General features: G+C 35.3%; 1 protein-coding gene and 1 pseudogene across 3 annotated transcripts in view; both read right to left on the reverse strand.

Annotated features, from left to right (window-relative positions):
- The window catches only part of CCSER1 (coiled-coil serine rich protein 1), a 1,267,039-nt gene that overhangs the window by 1,162,492 nt on the left and 88,190 nt on the right, over window positions 1-16,357 (reverse strand). The gene's annotated exons all lie outside the window — the stretch shown is intronic.
- On the reverse strand, window positions 1,826-5,602 carry LOC114491986 (annotated as a pseudogene).

A 16,357-nucleotide genomic window follows, 5' to 3' on the forward strand; every position in this document is an offset into this window, starting at 1 on the left:
AAAGAAAAAGGACTCATGGACATGGACAACAGTGTAGTGATTGCTGAGGGGAGTGTGGTGTAAGAGGACTAGATGGTAATGGGAAAAATACAATCAAGATTAAATTAAAAAAAGAATCAGTTATGTCCAGATTTTCATCTTTAACCCTTGTAATTTAATACCTTAACTCATTCAATACATATTAACTAAGAATCTATTATATGTCAGGTTCTAAGAAAAAAATGGTAGACAACAGAGAAGGTCCTGTTGCTGCTGTTATATGTATCTGTTTCTAAAGTCCATTCCCCAATTTACCACATTTTCACTTTCAACACTTACACATAGCAGTGTTTTGATGACTTATGCATGTGTATATATGTACATGCATATTGACAACAAGTTGAAAAGCTATATACTCTTGGCAAAAAATAAAAAAAAGTAATAGCTATTTTGGCCATGAAAGTTCTATTTATCACCTCTACCAACTGTTCCAACAGTTTATTCCTCAGACTCTATTGTACCACATATGGGCATTAAAAAAAGCTTCAGATTAGCCCAAGACTCACTTATCCAATAGGATGCAAAATGCGTAAGCAGAGAGAGGTTAGGTTTCACATTCAGCTTCAAAGAAAAATGCACACAAATAACAATGTTCTGATAATAGTGGCAGAGGATAATCTCACTGGTAACTTTCCACATCTTGACAACCCATACCATTCTTCTTGCCTCCACTTCAGATTATCCTGGGACTTGTATTGTACTTTGCTCTGTCTATATACTCCTTTTTTTTTTTCATTTCATCTGGTCCCAGTGTGATGACTCTCAAATCTATGTATTCATCCTAGATTGCTTCCTGGCACTTTAGACTTACCTGTGCAATGACCTATTTGATATCTCCATGAGGATATCTAATAGATATTATGTTGAACTATATGAAATTACCATTTTCAATGGACAAAAGTTGAATATAAGATTCACATGGTTCAAACTAATACTTAAACTTAACTTGGTCCTAACAAAACAATGAATTTCTCAATCCCACCATTAAATCTGTTCTACCTCATGTTCTCTTTTGTCAATAAATGGCATCATCACCTACCAGCATGCACAACAAAAGTCAAGGGATTACTCAGTGTTCCTGTTTTCCCTTACTATCCACATCCAGCTCATTGCAGTGGAAGTCACATACATGGCTTCTCCAGCTTGGCCATGGCACACATCTCTTCTCTCTGGGACCTTTGTTTCCATTCTTACCACCCTCACCCCCATCACCAAAGTACACACACCACCAGAAACCATAGGAATCATCTTGTCTATCCTCTAATTAACCCTTATTGTGCTTTCCAACTGCACATAAATTATGTACCCCTATGTGATCTGACCCAGGTATGCCTTCTAACCTCATCACCTACCACTCTGCAATTACTGCCAGAGTCCTTTGTCCTAGGTATCAATGTACATGAATGAATGAATAAGTTTTTATTGGGAACAAGATACAAATATATTTTATATTTTAGTCAGCGAGGCATTTAAAATATAATTAAAAACAAAGCTAAATGACAACAAAGATTAAGAATTGAAATCCAACTATATTGGGTTGAAGTTTCATTGCCAATTTTAAACAATATGACCCCCCAAAATAAAAAGTTTGACTTCACCCTGGCTGGCATAGCTCAGTGGATTGAGTGCAGGCTGCGAACCAAAGCATCGCAGGTTCGACTCCCAGTCAGGGCACATATCTGGGTTGCAGGCCATGACCCCCAGCAACCACACATTGATGTTTCTCTCTCTCTCTCTTTCTCCCTCCCTTCCCTCTCTAAAAATAAATAAAATCTTTTAAAAAATTTAAAAAAAGTTTGACTTCTCTAAGCCTTAGTTTTCTCATGTGCAAAGTGAAAATATAAATACACATATCATTTTTAAGCACAAAAGTGCTGAAAATCATAATGGTTCCATGTATGAAATGCAAATATAAAATTCCCAATGCTTAATAAATTCCTCACCAATCCACAATGAGCCACAGCATGCCAGCTGATCAACTGGTCTGTAATCTTATTACATAACAATGCTCCCTTTTGTGAGAGGGATAACTACTTCTGGATGACTCAATATTTAGAGAACAATATTAATTACCTTTTCTATAATTTCTATTTAAATTTTCTCCCTAATGAGAAAAAAAAAGAAAGAAAGAAAGCTACTTATTCTGCTCATTTGTCTTAGGCCACTAGAGTTTTTATGATTACAAATATTTTATAATGTATTCTGCAATATCTTAATAAGATAGATAAGCTTAACATTTCAAAGCTGAACATCATCATTGCAACTGACCATTTTACAAACACCAGAAAGTGAAAGAGACAGTATAAGAAAATGGCTTGAAGGAACACAGTAATATAGGGTCAAAATTGGTACCACTAAACAACTATTTCAACTAAAAATTCCTATACTAATTTGCAAATGAAGCATAAATGTTACCTTGATGTGTAATGCTCATTTTTGTAAAATTGCTTTGGTTCTTACAATACATATGAATAAAACTCTACAGTTAATTTTCAACTAACAATGGGCTGTCACAGGAGTACGTAATAAAAGCAAGTCACTAAGAATGTCTTTTTCCTGAACTCAGTGACTTATGAGAAGGAAGCTAAAAGGAAACAGATTAAAGATCTTTAACACACCCTTTAGTCTAAGGTAGCTTAACTCTTTCAGATGAGGAGACTAATTACACCATGAAAGAACCAAATTATCAGGCTAAATTTTTTAAAGAACTAAGTCATTGCACATGTTTATCATAAAAATAGAATTTAAAATTCTTTTTCAAATGCTATTCACCAATTTAAATAGCCCATATTTTAATATTCAAAATACCCTTGATTTTTCCTTACAATATTTATAATATTAAAAATCTTAAATACTTCAAATAAACTACATCAAATAGACTTTGATAGTTAAAATTAAAAGGAGCCAGATTTTTTGAGCATCTTATGTGTACCAGATACAATTCATTCATTATTCTGGTTAATCCTCACAAAAGCCTTACATAAGATATGCTATTATCTTTATTTTATAGATGAAGAAACATGTCTTAGTGAGATTAATCAACTTGCCTAAATTCATAGCACTAATGATAGAGCTGGAATTCAAACTGAGAACAGAGAATGGAATCATTCTCTATTTAGATGACTCCATTCTCTATTCAGCTGGCCATGATGCATCTAAGCCCACTTCTAAGCAACTTTTAAAACTTAGACTTGTTTCTAGATTTTTCTGGTAGAGCATTTAACCTTTGCCAGATGTTATCACACCACTTCAGTGCAAAAATATTGGTGAATTTTTTTAATGCTAGACAACTTCTCAAGGCTTTTACTAATGAGAATGCATTTTTGTACTCTCAAAATATAAACTATGCATGTCATCAGAATAAACTAATCTTATCAAGAAGTTAGGAAACTCCAAGTCTGTCAAGCACCTTGTTACAATTTTCAAAACCCTATTTCATAATTCACTCTCACCACCCAGAATGATCTGGTGTTTAATCTACGCTATTTGTTATAGAAAAACCTCTGTGTTCAGACTCCCTCATTAAGAGAAATGGTGAAATGGTGATACAAACTTTAAAAAGATTATTTTTCTAATTGGAGAGATAAGAAATAAACCTGAAAGTTCTCTAAACATTTATTGGAATAATGGGATAATAAAAAAGAGAAATTTGATAATTCACTAGTGTCATAGCTATTATTTTCATTACTGCAATACTTAAGAATTGATGTTAGAAAACTAAGAATCTATAGATAATCCACAAAGAGGAAATCGATACTTAGTTTTTGTTATGTGAGCCAAGAATGAAAGATGATGTTACCAGTGAAAACTTCAATAGCAAAGAAGGTTCCCAGATATAGAAAAGAAAATTTTTTAAAAATTATAACATTTACCTTGATCACTCATATCACACTGTAATTTTCATCTATTTTACACTTTAGAGGGAACAGATGTAAAAGTTGAGTTACTACAAATCTAATGAAAATTACCAGCTGAACTTCTGGTGTTTAAATGCAACATATGTTAATAAAATTATCAAGTACTTAAAATCTTTTTAAAATGCTTTAATTATGTTTAACGTTTAGAAGCCACTATGAGTAGTGGAAAGGGCCTGGGCTTTGGGGATGTGCAGTCAAGGATTTGAGTCTCCATTCATTACTTTTGGCTGTGTAACTCTGTGTACCAAATCTCCTCTTGTGTCTGAACATCCATTTAAAATTAATTTAAGTGCTGCTGCTTCCAATAGTCAGTGTTTCTATCTAAACACAGGGAACAACAAGTCCTCATCCTCAACCTCTCCCCACACATGCCCCAACCCCTAACTCCCTTATGAGAAAGAAGGTCCTCTCCTCTGCCCCAACCTCTTCCTAAACTGGTGGGGAGTCACATCAGGAGAAGGACCAGAAGCTGTCTGCCACCAGTTGAGTCATTGTGCTTCCATCCCATAGAATTTCGAGTCTGTGATAATGGCCCCAGACCTGGACAGCCTATTCCTGCAAACAGGCCTACTGTCTTAAGAGACCTGCAGCCTTGTTCAGGGGGCTCTTTGGCATCATGCATTCCTCATCTGACTCTGAACTAGAGTTCGCACTAGAAGATGATTTTCTAGCTGTCTTATCCTCAAAGGGATAGAGATAAAGCTAGTGTTTATAGCTACTTTGTTTGAAACTGTGTTTTTTTATAGAGGGCCCTTCCTTTGATAATGTGGTTGAAATTTTCTCTGAGGACTTTCTGACCTACAAGATGACATTGCTGAGACCACCACTGGTTGGTTCATGATAAGACTCAGACTCTGAGGAGGACCTGGGACTACATTGTACACAAATGTCCATGCCACCTTTCCTTTGGCTTTAACCAGGCTGTTTCTAGCAGGACAACTCTAGGCTTCTAGATAGTCCACTCTTTGATTGTCTGTGCTCTGGGAGACTTGGGATTCTTTGTCTGTTTTCTATATATACATTTCTTCTTCTTCTTTGGTGATATTTTTGGTCTCTTCTTCATCATCATCTACTACATCATCATCACATTTGACTTTGTTTTTCCTCGTTTTTTTTTTCTCACTCTGATCTGTAACAGTTTTTGGTTCTAGATCCAAGGTGTCCTCAATTTTGTTGTTCTCTTGCCTCTTCCAATGCTTCTTTGAATTTCTACAATCAGTGTCTTCATCTTCTTCCAACTTAAATGACTGCTGTTTTGCTTTCCTAGGTAAGAAATGAGTACTATCATCATTACAAACTCATCTACTATTATCCAGAATCTAGTAGAAACACACAAGGACTATAGTCTGTTACCACTGTTAGCAGCTATCCCTCAAGTTGGAGAAAATACTTCATTTAAGCTTTTGGAAATAACATCCAATTATTCACCTGATATCTTTGACTACAAGGAAGGAAAAATATTAAGCCACAATCCAGAGACCCAGCAAGTAGATACAGAAATTCTTTCATCCTTACCTGCCATGAAAGTAACTGGGAAATTTGATTTGGTTTACCACAATGAAAACAGAACTGAGGTAATGGAGTGTGCTGTGACACAGGAGAAAAGGGTCACTGTTTTTTGGAAAGAGTTGATTGACCCAAGACATCGTTGAACCTTTGAATAACACATCAAGTACAGAGCTTGCCTGAGTATGACGTCTCCACCTCATAGTTCATAAATGCCTCGTTTGTGAAAGTGACTATAACCTGAACTTTAAAAGAAGATCTGGAAGTTGTATGCATTTTTTTGTTATCTTAGCTTTACTGAATAGGAAAAAATATCTACCTCATCATTTAAAATACATGGGTGTGTTGCTTTTCTAGAACTTTTTCTTCAGGTTTAATTTTAGTAACAAAAATTTAAAACAACATTTCCTGTAGGCGTTATTATATACCAGTAGGTATGGCTTCTTGTCTTTTTTATGTTTTGGCCATCAAGTAGCCATTGTCAGAAGCAGTTTGTAAATACCAAGTACAAGAAAGTGCTGCATATCTTCTCTCAGTAAGATTTATTAAGTAACATTGTAAAACATGAAAGCATGTTACTTGACCTAATTTTTTACATTTGAGTTGTTCTATTAAATGTGGAGTATCTCACAAATTTCAAGTATTTTATACTTGTAACTGCCAAGAATTAATAAGTAGTTGGGTTTGTTGCAGGCAGTAAGTTAAGAAATCCTTTCACATATTTCTCAACTTTAAAGTGAAGGGTTCCTAGGGACTTGTACAGAGCAGTCAACATGAGACCGGGTGTGTGTGTCTGTGGAAGAACTCCTGTTTCACTTGGTGAGAGGATGTACTATGAGTTCAGACCAGGAATGTGTTATCTTGCTAGAAGATCTCAAGTTATCTAGCTGACTGTGCTGGAGTGAGGATCCTGAACGAAACTTCCTTTCCTGTTTTTATTCAACATAAAGCTAAAATGACTAAACATATACTGTGAAAATTGCTTTCTTTTAACAAAATATCAGATCCCTCCTTCACCTTTGCAGATTTTTAAATAAAATTATATTGAACTAAAAAAATAAAATTAAGAGGTCCTGAATAATAAGCATTCTAGAAGACTATATAAGGATCAGTAAAGGCAACCAATTCTGTAGTCATCTAATTAGAGTACCCTCAATAACCACTATCTGTGATTATTCATTGCCCTTTTATAACAAAGGAAAATGCACTTAATGTTTTCAAGCTTAATTTTCACAGAACCTTGAAAATTAAGGCATTTTATGAATGTCTGTTAATTGATAACCTACTATATATCATTTATTAGCTCTATGTTTTTGTCCATCCTTTTCTCTCCTTTTTCCACCTTTTTGTTCTCAATGAATTATGTATTTTTGACTCAACTATTTGATACATTTCTTGGTAGTTTGGCAAAATCAAAATATCTACAGTTAAAGAGCTATTTTAAATTCCTTGAAGTCAGAAATAGTATCCTACTTCTATATCCACTACAGCATATAATGCTTTGCTATAACATAATAGATGGAGATGAATTCATTCATAGAACTTATTATCATGCATTAAGTAGGATTAGTAGATTTTACTAATGTTAGAAGATATACCAAAGGCATATGTTTTGTCCTGTAATTATTCCATTACTCATTTTATAAAAGTGTTTTATAATGGTTGTCAGAGCATCACCTGTTTTTTCTACACAATAAATAAACCATTTGTACTTAAGTATTAGATTTTCAATGCTCATGTTTCAGCAACACTCTTTTAAAAAAAGGAAATTGCAAATAATTTACTTGTTGGACTTATCCATGTTGGAATTCTTTAAATCATGTATAAAATACCCCCTCCCCCATCTTCTTTCACATAAACGGGAGGAAAAAAGCACCTTGAGGAAAGGTGCTTTCCAAAGAAAATTGCCAAAGCAATTATAGTATTTCCATCAAAGGCTTTATTTTTCCTTTAATATAAAAAAGAATAAACCAATTGTAACAAAACTGTCCTATGTCCTGGCTGCTAAAAATAATTGCCTGCCAGTGGTAACACCTATATTAAAGCAAGAAAACACATAAATATTTTGAGTGATTTAGCACCTAGCTGTTACTGTGGTTCATAATAAACCAGCTTTATCAAGGAATTACTAATTACTATATACCATTTTAAACACTATTTTTAACACCTGTACACCTGGACCCCTGTCTTTTACATATACATATAATATAGTTGACAACTCATTGACATATGATTATAAGTCTATAAATATACTTGTAAATGCAAATGATAGCCTCTATTGAAGACTAAGAGGTAGTCACTAATAATGACTACCCTTTCTCACCTAAGCCACAATAATGGCTGTACTAACAGCAGAGAGAAAAAAAATGACTAACTACTAACAAATTGATCTGTACACTTGCATATTCCTCACTGCCTCAAAATCAATATTGGCCTTTAGCTGTGCCAAATGAACTGTGTGCTGTTTCTAAGTGCAGACTCTAGGGGTAAACAGTTTCTTCACTAGCTTATAAAAGAGATATGAACGGCTCTAATTAGAATAGAGTTTATTGATACTTCTTGGGTTTCTTCCACTAAGGTTGCTCAAACACTTAATCTAAATAATGTGGGCAGACATTCAGTGGTATATATAGATAGGTTATATCCTATCCCACTGCAAAAAAATTAGGTGTACTGCATTAGAAAGATATAGTGAAAAATAAGCACAGACCTAGGCTCAGTTACTGAAAGCAAGGATCAGGTGATGAGTCAGGACAGACTAGGGCCTAAAATTAAGGAACCAGTAAACAATATGACATTCCTAAGAAAATCAGAATTGTTGGCTTCACTGTAACGAGATAGTTTGTAGTTAGTTGTAGCTACAACTAACACCTAAATGTGAGTTAACATGTGCCTGTTACGAATTACAGGTCACCCTTGAACAATGCAGGGGTTGGGATGCCAACCCCACATGGAAAATCCATGGATAACTTTTGACTCCCCAAAACCTTTATGTAAGTAATCCCATGGTACCCATGGTGAACTGGTCCCAGGACCTCTGCAGACACCAAAATCCATGAACACTCAAGCATTTTACATAAAACTGTAGAACAATACATCATGCTTGGATTACCAACCAAAGATCAAAAACAGTGTTTTCTACCCGCAGTAGGTTGAAACCATGGATGTGAAAACTGGGGATATGGAGGATCAGCTTGTATATTTATTGAAAGAAAATCTACATGTAATTGCCCCTGAGCAGTTCAAACCCATGTTGTTCAGGGAACAACTGTAACTGCCTCCCAGCTGCTACTGCACTCTTCAATAAGTACATGTTTTGTGATCACAGATGGAACTCCTGTAAGAACTTCTCTTTTACAATAAGCATGATGTTAACCTTTCTAGATAGAGAAGCTGGAGGAACACTGCAGGACAAAGGGGCCCTCACAGTTTCCACTGCCAAGGGGTTCAAGCCTCCCAGTGGGCAGTCACCAGTTTGACTGCTGGGACCCGGCCTGCTCTCTCTGCCACCACCTTGTCCACAACTGGTGGACCGGACCCTCTCTGATGCATGGCCAAATTTCTGAAGTTCTCTGCTGTCTAATAGGAGGAATTACTACAACTTTTCTCAAGAGATCTGAACCCCTTCTAGGTTTGTTCTTCTTTAGTACACTCCCTCTGCCCTAGGGCATCCTACAGGTTTCCCCACGTCTCCTAGTTATACTGTTGTCATAGTTTAATTATTTATTTACTTATTTATGTTATTGTTTATACTATTACAGTTATCTCAATTTCCCCTGTGCTCCTCTCCCCCCAACACACTCCCTCTTGCCATAGTCATTCCCCAACAATTGTCTATGCCCATGGGTCTTTCATATGTGTTCTTAGTTAATCCTTTCACCTTCTTTTAAGCAGTCCCCACCTCCCTCCTCCCATCTCACAGCTGTCAGTCTATTCCATGACTCCACGCTTCTGTTTCTATTTTTTTTTGTTGTAGGTGTTTTTTTTTTTTAGTGTTTTAATTGTACTTTTTTTCCATTACTGTTTAGTCCCCTTATTCCCCCCACCCCTGGTGCCACGATCACCACACTGTTGTCCATGTCCATGAGTCCTTTCTCCTTTTTTCTCAATCCTTCCACTCACTTACCTACCCCCCCACCAATAGCTGTCATCCTGCTCTCCATCTATGAGTCTGTACCCATTTTACTTGTTAGTTCAGTTTGTGCATTAGATTCCACATATGAATGAAATCATATGGTATTTGTCTTTCTCTGACTGGCTTATCACACTTAGGATAATGTTCTCCAGGTCCATCTATGCTGTTGCAAAGACTAAGATTTCCTTCATTTTTTATAGCTGCATAGTATTCCATTGTGTAAATGTCCCATAGCTGTTTTATCTACTCATCTACTGATGGACATTTAGGCTGCTTCCATATCTCAGTGATTATAAATAATACTGCAATGAACATAGGGATGTTTATATTCTTTTGAATTAGTGCTTTGGGTTCCTTTGGATGTATTACAAGAAGTGGGATCACTGAATCAAAAGGCAGATCCACTTTTAATTTTTTGAGGTACCTCCATACTGCTTTACACAGTGGCTACACCAGTCTGCATTCCCACCAACAGTGCAAAAGGGCTTCCCTTTCTCCACATCCTCGCTGGCACTTGTTGTTTGTTGATTTATTGATAGCTATTCAGGCAGGTATGAGGAGATATCTCATTGTGGTTTTAATTTGCATTTCTCTGATGATTAGTGACATTGAGCATCTTTTCATGTGTCTATTGGCCATCTGTATGTCCTCTCTGGAGAAGTGTCTATTCAGGTTCTTTGCTCATTTTTTAATTGGGTTGTTATTTTGGTGTTGACTATTTTATGTTCTTTATAAATTTTTGATAGTAACTCCTTATCAGATATATTGGAGAATATATTCTCCCATTCCGTGGGTGGTCTTTTTATTTTGTTGATGTTTTCCTTTGCTGCGCAAGAACTTTTAGTTGTTGTAATAATTTTTTATATTAAACTCACTTATTTCACCAAACATGGTTTCCATCTCCTGACTACACTGACTGATACACAATTCTACTGAAACCTGGTATCAAAACAATCTGGCTACAAGACAACTAGTGAAACAATTATGAGCTACACCTAACAAAAAATAAAAATATAAACTTGATCAATTTTTTTAAAAGGTAAATTAGAAATTGACTATACATAACAATACCAAGTAAATGAGTTATTTTTAATATTAGCAAAACAGTATAACATAAGTTTCAAATATGTAGCAGTAATAAATTTTTTTTATGTTAATGTGCCCATCTTTCTATGCCAAAGATCAATGTATTAAGTTCAGGCCACATCTCAGTATCACTGATATAATCAATATCCCTGACTATAGCCTACAAAATGATCACTATTTATGAAGATTAACTTCTATGGGATATAGGTGCATTGTTTCCTAATGAATGTCCAAAGTGTACTTTTCCTTATGTGAAACAATTCCCAAAAATGTGTTTTCATTATTAATTGTTCTAAAATCCACCAACATAATAATTAAAATGAACTGCTTGTAGAAATCATCCACATAGTGCTCCATTAGAGACAAAACAAAATTCAAAATATATGTTCTTTTTAGTATTATAGGGACATGTTTTACAAACAATGTATCCTTGATTACTTGAGGGTGAAAGAAACAGAGAGAGAGAGAGAGAAAGAGAGAGAGAGAGAGAGAGAGGTGGAACTGTCACCATTGGCACCAAAAAGTCACATCTAACAGGATAGTTCTGCTTCCAGGGCACTATCACCATGTCAATAGAAAATAATTTGAGGTTAAAAATAAAAGCAATAAGAAAATCTGCATCATAGGCACAGTATTTTTTAATGAAAACTGTTAGCTGTTGCATTATATTACTTTTGGCAAAGCTTCTTTTCCCCACATGACCTTTCAGTTACATTTGAAGAACGCCAGACTAAGCTCTCTAATGCTCACCCTCCAAGCATTACTTCATTAAGAACTTTCTGTAATCTAAAGGAAACAGGTTGTGCAAACCTTAATCAGCCTTCCAACAGAAGCAATGATTAACAGACCCCTAGACTATTTGATCACTGGCATGCCACTCCTGGAATTTACAGGAGGATATCACATACCCCTGCCGCCCCATTATTCTACATAAACAATTGAAGTTATATAAAGACAAGGGCTTTAAAGAAAGGTTTGACTTTTTGAGTTAATTATTTTTTTTACAAACAATGTATCTTGACAGCATTTTGCTGATTCTTATCAGCACCCTGGGATAATATAGGTTCTCATTACCAGCACCTCGTCCAGAAATATGCTGTTTCTGCTGTTGAAGGCTCTGATAAACATACAATCACTTTAACACACACTTTAGGGAGCAGGACACACAATTTTGATTAAGAAAACTGTTTAATATTAACTAGCAGTGCTCAGTGAGACAACAGCTGAGCAACTTGTCCTTGAAAAACACCACATTAAACCTATTCTCAGAGAAAAATGTAGCTGTTTGACAGCTGCTACTGCTCCAAAAACCCAGAATGCATCTTATTACAGTAGTAGTCAGCTTTCAGTAAAATCAACACAGTTAAGGTGCTATCATTATTTTCAATATAACAGTTCTCCTTTCATAGGCTGATAAATTCATACATTAAAAAAATCCACTCATCAGTAATATTCAGTAGCATTTCCATTTCCAGAGACACACTGAATAGCTTACGGTTTTAATTATTTTCTATTTTTTGTTTTAATTTTCTATGGACTTATGAAATAAAGTTTTCTATGGTTGTATACAATAAATATAAAAAATGATATTAATCTACTTAATGAACTAGCCAATACTTTCTTGAAAAAGCTATTGAGAAAAATTTTCATTAGTCTGCTCAACTATGAACTGACTTTGAATTCAAGTACTTTCAAATCTCATCTGTGTAAACACACTGGGAGCAAAAGAAAAGGAAAAAAATCTATCTAGAAAAGGATCTCTAAGTATGGCACAAATATTTCTTACACAAACTATTCAAATAAAATGAAAGTATCAAGTACAGATGATAGAAAGAATACTCAATACTCATAAACATTACTATTTAAAATGTCATTGGCCATCCTACCAAGTTTTAAAAGCTCTTCTTCCTTCATAACTTTAACTACATTAGGAGAACATCAGTATCTTCAAGTAAGGTACATGAATTTCTATTAAAAACTGAAATTTAGGCAGGATCAAAAATGTAAGGCAACTATCACTTATTTTTTCCTGCATTGCTTTTTGATCTTCATTTTATCCATAGAGTTCTTGGTAACATATACTGGCACACAGCTCATAAAATAGCAAAACACACATGTAGGTATGATGCTTAAAAACCATAACATTATTAGATTTTTTTTATGTATCATATGTTAATCTATTTTTCTTTCACTCCACCTTTAAAATTAAGAAAAACCACCCAAATAGAAAATAGGCACACTTAATACACACACAACAACATCCACACATGCCTGTTAAGATAACAAATCAAACAAATATTCCTAAATTAACATATTTATATGTGTTAAATAAAATTCCATTTATCATGCAATTTAGGAGGGGAAAAATTGAATCCTATATGCAAATTCATTCTATAACTCCATAAGTCGGACACATCAAAAGGCTTACCGTACCTGAAATGCATATGTTTAAGTGTAACTTACCAATACACACTTAATTAAAAATAAAACACAAAACTCAAAATCATTATTTCAGGTGAAATGGAAATATAAACTTACATTATACTCAAATAAGAAAATTGACCACTTGATCATGGATGGACCTAGAGAACAGTATGCTCAGTGAAATAAGCTAGTCAGAGAAAGACAAATACCATATGTTTTCACTCATATGTGGAATATAATGAGCAAACTGAACTAACAAGTGAAATAGAGACAGACTCACAGAGAGCAGGATGACAGCTCTGGGAAGGGAAGGTTAGTGGGTGGATGCACTGAGGTAAAAAAAAAAAAAGAGGAATCATGGACATGGACAACAGTGGGTGATTGCTGGGGTTGCAGTACAAGGAGGCTAAGTGGTAATGAACAAAATATAATAAAAATTTTAAAAATGAATGAATGACTAATGAATAAATAAATAAAGACCTTGACAAGGAGACTCTTAACCAGGATCTCAATAAAACAATTGTTTTTCTTGCTAGACTATGTGTAGCAATAAAAAATAAATAAAAAGAAACAGAACAGTTTTTTAGCATTGAACTAAGAGCTCTTTCAAACTAAGAGCTCATTGCCTCCCATAAGCTTTGTCACAATTAAAACATTCAAACTTTTATTTTCAATTAATAAGATAAAGAATTCAGCATTGTGATATTCTTTACCTCCAGTTAAATATTCCTTATTTTGCATATCCTTAGGTAGAGTTCGGTAAATTTTCATGCTATTTCCTTCTTTTCTAGCTTGGAAACAATGTTGGCTTCCTTGTGAGTTAGGGTTGGAAGCAAAAGTAAAAAGAAATCACTCCCACCAACAAAATCACCTTTTCCCTGGAAAGCTTTTGATATGAGTTGTATGAATTATTAATAGGACTTCAAAGACAAATTTGACTTTCTGAGTTCTAGTAATAATTCCTTTCTACATATAATGTAAATCATCCTACCATCATTCCTAGACAGCAAAGTTACATATACTTACATAGCAATTATTTAATAATTAGCATAATTCAATTCTGGCACAGATAAATATATTTTATGATTATAAAATTTAAGTGTTTTTATTATTTTTTTCAAAGTAAAATATCTAATGTATTGGGCTTTCCATATTAAGACTAAATTATGTTTGACAACTTCTGAAATTCTATCAAATAAGCAATAACCAGCCTCAGTAAGTTCCAAGCCACCAAACCTCTTCCTAAGGGGCCTCAGACCAGGTACTAGCAGCAGGCAGTATAGTTTTATAGCTTGGCTTCCTTGGAAATCTCCAAGCCCAGCATAAGTAGCAGCCACCTCAAATTGTTTTATAGCTTAGGAAGGGCAGCCCCAGGCAAAACACAGGTGGGGGCTGAACTTGGCCTGCACCACCTAAGAAACCCCAGAGATGACATACCCACTGTACAGCTACAGACCACATGTAGAACCACCACTCTGCCCCTGCACAGCTGATCCCTCAGGGAGGGTGATGGTTGGCCATCAGTGGTCACCTGCAATCCTTGCAGCTTGCTGGCCTGGGCAGATCTCTCCCATTGACCTGCCAACAGCAATCAAGGCTCAACTACAAGAGGAAGGTGCACTCAGCCCACAGAGAGGGTGCACCCTGAGTACCCAGCTTGGGTGGTAGAGAAGGCTACACCACTGGATCCTATAGGACACCCACTACACTAGACCATACTACCAAGAAACAGAGTCAAAGCAGCTCTACTTCATATATGCAAACAAATACAGGGAGGCTGCCAAAACAAGGAAACAAAAAAACATGGCCCAAATGAGAGAACAGATCAAAACTCCAGAAAAAGCTAAACAAAATGTAGATAAGTAATCTATCAGATGCAGAATTCAAATTACTTGTTATAAAAATACTCTAGGAACTTAGTGAGGACCTCAACAGCCTAAAAAAGATCCAGTCAGAAACAAATGATACAATAATTGAAATGAAGAACAATTTTTAGGGAAACAGTAGACTGGATTAAGCTGAGAATCAGATAAACAATTTGGAACATAAGAAAGCAAATAACAACCAATCAAAACAAGAAGAAGAGAAAGAATTCAACAAAACAAGGATAGTGTAAGCAGCCTCTGGGACAACTTCAAGCATTTTAACATTCGCATCATAGGGGTGCCAAAAGGAGCAGAGAAAGTGCAAGAAATTGGAAATATATTTGAAGAAATAATGAAAGAAAACTTCCTTGTGTGAAGGAAATAGACATGCAAGTCCAGGAAGCACAAAGTCCCAAACAAGATGGATGCAAGGAGGCCCACTCCAAGACACATCATAATTAAAATGCCAAATGTTAAAGATAAAGAGAGAATAATAAAAGCAGTGAGAGAGAAGCTATTAAGTTATTATCTACAGGGGAGCACCCAATAAGACTGTCAGCTGACTTCTCAAAAAAGAAACTTTGCAGACAAGAAGACATTGGCAAGAAATGTTCAAAGTCATGAATAGCAGATGCCTACAGCCAAGATTACTCTACCCAGCAAAGCTATCATTTAGAATCAAAGGGCAGATAAAGCAGCTTCCTAGACAAGAAAAAACTAAAGGTATTTATCACCACCAAGCCATTATTATATGAAATGTTAAAGGGACTTATCTAAGAGGATCAAAACTGTGAATAAAATGAAAATAGATGCCTATCAACAATTTAATCTAAACAACAAGTTAAGGAAATAAAAAAAATAGAAACAGGGTCATGGATATGGAGAGCAATTGATGGTTGCCAGATGGGAGGAGTTGGTGGAGGAATGGGTGAAGAGGTGAGGGGATTAAGAAGTACAAATAGGTAGTTAAGAATAGCCATGGGGATATAAAGTACAGTATAGGAAACTGAGTAGCCAAAGAACTTACATACATGACCCATGGACATGAACAATGGTGTTGGGATTGCCTGAGGTAGTTGGGGGTGCTGGGTGGAGGGGAGCAATGGGGGAAAAATTGGGACAACTATAATAGTATAATCAATTTAACATAATTTTTAAAAAAGAAAGTAAGTTACTGAGTGACATCAGCAAGATGATAGAAGATACCAGTACTCATCCCCCCCATAAAAAGCATATATACATAAATATATAACATTCATTCTAAGGTTCAAGTTTCTATGCTCATGTTTCCAGGGCTAGTGGTGCATTGCATGAGGGAAGAACCTCTGAGGAAAAGAAATCTCTAGGGAAGAAGAGACTAGAGAATGGAGGTTCACATGTTTAAT

This window comes from Phyllostomus discolor, chromosome 1, assembly GCF_004126475.2.
Source record: "Phyllostomus discolor isolate MPI-MPIP mPhyDis1 chromosome 1, mPhyDis1.pri.v3, whole genome shotgun sequence".
Lineage (NCBI taxonomy): Eukaryota > Metazoa > Chordata > Mammalia > Chiroptera > Phyllostomidae > Phyllostomus > Phyllostomus discolor.